The following is a 6,569-nucleotide window of genomic DNA, read 5'->3' as shown; positions in this document are numbered from 1 at the left end:
TCCTACTCGTACATTCCTTGGTTGCTGCCAATGGAGTAGTACTCAAGGTCATGTAGTCTCCCGCTATCCTTTGTTCCGAAAACAGTTTCCACATGTGCAACCACCTCCTCGTCCTAACAACACATCACAGTATCGACCACCATCTCCTAGGCAAGCTCAAGCAAATATTGCCACCACTCATCCCTCTAACACTACATGGATACTTGACAGTGGTGCCTCACATCATGTCATAACTGACCTTAACAATATTTCCCTCCACAGTCCTTATGATGGCACAGATGAAATTATGATCGGCGATGGCTCTTGACTCCCTATATCCCACACTGGTTCCACCTCTCTTACCATTCCCTCTCACTCATTTTCCCTTTCTAATGTTTTATGTGTTCCCACCATGAAACGTAATCTTATTTCTATTTCTCAATTTTGCAAAACCAACAATACTTCCATTGAGTTCTTACCATCTTCTTTTCATGTGAAGGATCTTTGCACGGGGGCAATCCTTTTGCAGGGTCGGACTAAGGATGGTGTGTATGAATGGCTGCTCTCCACTACTCAGTCACCTTTAATCGCCTTTTCCAGTGTCAAAACCACTTTGTCCGAGTGGCATCATAGGCTAGGTCATTATTCTTTATCAATCTTCAAAAATATTATGTCTTCGTTTCATTTAGATGTTTCTCGTCCTTCCAATTTCAATTTCAATTGCAATTTATGTCAATGCAATAAAAGTCATAAATTACCATTCTCTACTTCTACTCTCTCCACTTCTTCACCACTTGAAGTTATATTTATCGATATATGGACATCACCAGTCTACTTTGTTGATAATTTCAAATACTATGTTATATTTGTCGATAATTTTACCAAATATATATGGCTTTATCCCCTCAAACGCAAATCTGACACACATGATGTCTTTGTGCGCTTCAAGGCCCTCGTCGAAAAATTCTTTAACTGTCCAATCATAACTCTCTATTCTGATAATAGGGAAGGGAATATCAATAACTCTCTTCATTCTTAACTATCAATGGAGTCTTATATCTCACTTCTCCACCTCACACTCCAGAACACAATGGGTACTCTGAATGTCGTCATCGACAAATTGTCGAAACGAGTCTCTCTCCTTACCCATGCATCCATGCCTCTATCATATTGGCCTTTTGCCTTTTCTAATGCCGTCTACCTCATCAATTGCCTTCCTACACCAACTTTAAACCACCTTTCACCATATCTCAAACTCTTTGGCACATCTTCCAACTACTCCAAACTTTGAAGTTTTAGATGTCTTTGCTATCCTTGGCTTCGCTCATACACTTCCCACAAACTTGAGTCTCGCTCTTCTCCTTGCATCTTTTTCGGGTATTCCCCCACTCAAAGAGCTTATCTCTGTCTTAACATATATACTGCTCATTCATACACTTCTTGACATGTCCGCTTTGTTGAGTCTATTTTTCCTTTTGCCACTTCTCAAACTTCTCTTTCTCGTGTCACTCCATCCACCGTTTCTGAGTGGTACTCTATGACTTTACCAGTTGTGAAAACACCATCCTTAAATGTCGTCTCTACTCCCCCACAGAATCTTCATACTCCCCAAGCCAACCCCAATACTCAGCTCAAAACAATGCCACCTGCATCACACCTACACCAGAGTCTACCAATCATTCTATTGAAACCGAGCGTGACCTTGGTAGTGACCCACCGCCCTCGTCTCCTCACAATGACCCTAATCTACCTCTCGACCCCTTAGCCTCACCTCGTGTTATAGTCACTCGCTCCAAACACAACATCCATAAACCAATTCAAAAGCTTTAATTCGTAATGGTACATGGGAACTAGTTCCATTTCATCCCACTCAAAATTTGGTTGGTTGTAAGTGGATCTTTCGTACTAAATATCTCCCTAATGGCTATGTTGATAGGTACAAAGCTCGATTGGTTGCTAAAGGCTTTCACCAACGCCCTGGAGTTGACTACTCCAAAACTTTTAGTCCAGTCATCAAACCTACCACTCTTCGTCTTGTTCTCAGCCTTGTGGTTAGTCAGGGTTGGTCACTCAGACAACTTGATATCAACAATGCCTTCCTTCAGGGAACTCTCATTGAGGATATGTTTATGTCTCAACCTCCGGGCTTCATTGATCGTGATCATCCTTATTATGTCTGCAAGCTACGCAAGGCTATTTATGGCCTCAAGCAAGCTCCTTGTGCTTGGTATCACGAGTTGTACCAATTTCTTCTCCAATCAGGCTTCACCAATTCAGTTGCCGACACCTCCTTTTTCATCTTCAACGATCGTTGCACCACTCTTTATCTTCTAGTCTATGTCGATGATATCATTATCATTGGGCACAATACTGACGCTACACAGGACTTCATCAACAACTCTCTCAGCGCTTCTCTCTCAAGGACCTTGGCCCCCTTACATACTTCCTTGGAGTGGAAGTCACCTCCAACAACAATGGTATTTTCCTCAGTCAACATAAATGCATTGTTGATCTCCTTAATAGAACTCACATGACTGAAGCCAAGCCTGCTCCTACACCACTAGCAACTAGCCTGACTCTCACTTTACAATTTGGGACTCCACTATCTGATCCGACCGAGTATCGAACAATTGTTGGTAGCCTTCAATATCTCTCACTCACTCGGGCTGACGTTGCCTATACAGTGAACAAGCTCTCTCAGTTTATGTATCAACCAACTAGTGACCACTGAAATGTGGTCAAACGTCTATTACGGTATCTCTGTGGCACTTTAGAGCATGGCATCACATTACGTCACACCTCCCCACTAGCACTTCATGCCTTTTCAGACGCTGATTGGGCAGGTACCAAAAATGATTTTACCTCCACTAGTGCATACATAGTCTATCTCGGTCACAATCCTATTTCTTGGAGCTCCAAGAAACATCTTATAGTGGCTCGCTCTTCCACTGAGGCGGAGTACCGATCGGTTGCCTCCACAGCTACTGAAATTCAATGGATTTTCTCTCTCCTTATAGAACTAGATGTCACTTTTCCCCAACAACCAGTTATTTATTGTGATAATGTTGGATCCACAAATCTCTCTTCCAATCCAGTCTTCCACTCGTGCATGAAACATGTCGCTCTTGACTATCACTTCATCCGAGAAAAAGTTCAAAATGGTTTGCTTCGAGTGTCACACATCTTTGCAGCTGATCAACTTGCCGATGCTCTTACCAAACCTCTTGCTCGTCCTCAATTTGACTCTCTTAAGGTCAAGATTAGACTTGCTTCATGACCGTTCATCTTGCGGGGGCATTATAAGGATATACAATCAAATTGAGAAAGTCAAAGGAGAAAATCAAGGGATTTGATAAGGATACACAATCAAGTTGAGAAAGTCAAAGGAGAAAATCAAGGGATTTTCACTTTTGAATATTCTTTGTAATTATCTGTAGTATCTGGCAGTTACTCAATTTATTTTGATTCCTTTTTATTAGTAATTATTTTCCTTCTTTTGTACTCACATAATCTGTATATATACTGCCCATATCAATAAGAACTGCAAAGCTATATATTTCTTCATCCTATTATCTTCTTTATCAACGATATAAACATATAATTTGTCAAGCATATGATCCAATACAAAATCTAACAATAAAAATCCAATCATAACAGTGTGTGGTTTGAGATTTGAGAATCCAAAACACACAGTTGAACATGTCTGCCCATAACCGTAACCCCCAACTAGACTAGATTCTTATTAGTAGCAAAATATCAACTTTGAAACATACCCAAAATGTTTCATTCCATGCCAACAAAAAAAAATACAATTATCATCTTCTTATTATATGGTGTTATTTTATTAAATCTTTTGAATATTAAAAGTTATAAAATGGTTTATCGAGTATTTATATGATCTAAACTCGTCATTTTTCGTTAAACTATTGAGTCTCCTGACTATTAAAAGTTATAAAACGGTTCACTGACTATTCATATGTTTTAAGTTGGATGTTAACTTGTTGATTGAGATATGATAAAATCTAATCCAAAAATTGTTTGACCTATATTTTTTTCGCTCAACTCTCCGTTTACATTATGTCATCGAGTCAATGCTTGAAACATTATGTTGTCGAACCAATACTTGAAAGCAACGACGATGCCAATAAACATAATTAAAATATAATTTTATCATATCTCAGTCACCATGTTAGCATCCAACTCAAAAGATTATTAATGTTTAACAAAAAAAGGGATGAACTTTGGAATATATGAATAATCGTGTGACTATTTTATAACTTTTAATATTATGAGGACTCAATAAAATAATACATATAGTTGGATGATCATTTATAACTTTCTTATTATCGGATGACTGAATAAAATAGCAACAGATGATAATCAGAGAACCAATTGTGTACTTCAACCTAATTTTTAATTAGTAGATGTAAAAAATAATAGAGAATAAAAACAGTAGTCCAGGGTTGCACGGCTTTGATGGTGAGGTTTCAAATGGGCACCGTTGGATGGCCCCACCAGCAGATTCCTAGGCCTCAAATCAGTTGATAACGAAGTTTTTTCTTTTTTTTGGGCAGAAAATGATATTTCATTTTTGTTTGGACTCTGAACTTCTCCATTCATCTCAAATTGGTCCCCCCAATGAAAACAAAATGAATCAATTCATTAAAACTAGTGATTAATTGAATTATATTATTTTGGAATATCAAGTGCATTCTTGAGTCCAGACCGGTTCAATTATCATATCATTCGTTTGCTTTTGCAAGTTTGGTTTGTACCGGTTGGATTTTACAAAATGGAATTCATATGGTCATGTCCAAATTTTTATATAAATTTAATGTTAATGTAATTTTATCTAATGTACAAAAATATATCATTAACTGTATACTAAAAAGATATATATATATCTATTTATAAATATGAACATATTTTTAATATTATTTTAATTAATGAAACACATCGACATAAATCTAAATTCGAATTTGAAAGAGAAAAGTTAAAATTAAAAAAAAAATCGCAGGCTCACCCATATAGAGACATCTACTCAACTCAAACTCAGTTAATATTTCTACTTCTGGAGACAAGTGCTAGAAATCTCCAAGCTGTCAAGACGAATACAATGAAAATAGTCGTTATCCCATTAGTTAACTATTGTGCACAAACAAGACCTATACAATATCTCTTACATACCCACCATATTCAAAGTCTGATTACTAAATCTGTCTAGTATCTGTCAGCCTAATAATCATGAAAATCACACAACTAACATTCACACTAGGAATCACTATAAATATTCCCAACCAATATTAATAAAAGGGGTATACATACACACACTTCATCTTGTCTTCTTCATTCTCCATACTCCTCTCTGTAATATAAAAATATCGATCAACGACCGTCTCTCCACCCAAATTAAAAGCGATGAACTATTCACAACCAACAAAACTCTTTTGTCTCGTCAATAATTTTATTTGCTATTGTTTAAAAACATATAGGGTCAACATAAAGAAATCGTTTATGTTTTAAAATTATGCATATATATATATATATCCAAGGTGATTCTAGCAATTAGTGGAATAAAAACATTTCCTAACGGAAAGATTAAGTGTCAATCAATTTCGATAAACTTTTCCATTGAAATAAAAGCATCAATATGCATGCAACATGCAGAAATAAAATTATTAATATATATTTTACATTTATAGTTAAATTAGTTCTCAAGAAATAAAACTTAATACTATTAATTACTTGTGTCAGTCACCCAATACATTATATATGAATGAAATAGGTACAATAATTTGTTGAAGTTGTCCGTCTACATGAAAATGACAAATTTTACACAGTTTTTTTTAAACTAAAAAGTAAAAAAGAAGACAGACAAATTTTACGTAATTCCTCTTTATTAACAAATCGCCAAGAAAGGGACCTTTTTAGCTAAATATAGTGAAAAAAATATTACTTAAGTAACACTAATTTCTAGTTATTTCTCTAAAAAAATATTTTATACAGGGAACGCCTTAAGCATACACCACGATATCCATAAAATGTTCATTTGTTAAAAAATGTCTTTCAGTACTTAAAATCACCTCCGATTTTTCATTAAATGATTACTCAATCATTTTTCTAAAGTTTCAAGACTCGTTTTTATATATCATTCTCAACACTAATTTTCATATTAATTTCTAAAATGTCTATACCAATTTGTTAATCTTTTTGAGTTGTCTTTATGGCTACTGAAATTTGACTACTTAAAATTTTATCGGATATCATAAAACACATTATTAAATATTCTACTCTTGAAATTCATTGTGTAGCTTCAGTGTTTAAAGAAAAAATGTTCTACTTTGAGGTATTGGAATCAAACAGTTGCATTTGCAAGGTGTGTATGTTATCAATGACTAAAAAAGATTGTAAACAATATTATCTTATAATCACATCAGACTATTAAAAAAATATTATACTCTTGATATCTGATATGATAATAGACGCCTTAATATTATACTACATTGTCGATATGTTATTAAGTGTACGATCACAAATTTAAGGGTTACCTACCATTCCAACTGTAACACAATACATTTGTAGGTGTAATG

The sequence above is a fragment of the Hibiscus syriacus genome, unplaced genomic scaffold (genome assembly GCF_006381635.1).
Source record: "Hibiscus syriacus cultivar Baekdansim isolate YM2019G1 unplaced genomic scaffold, ASM638163v2 tig00002840_pilon, whole genome shotgun sequence".
Lineage (NCBI taxonomy): Eukaryota > Viridiplantae > Streptophyta > Magnoliopsida > Malvales > Malvaceae > Hibiscus > Hibiscus syriacus.
This window is presented reverse-complemented; position numbering follows the sequence as displayed.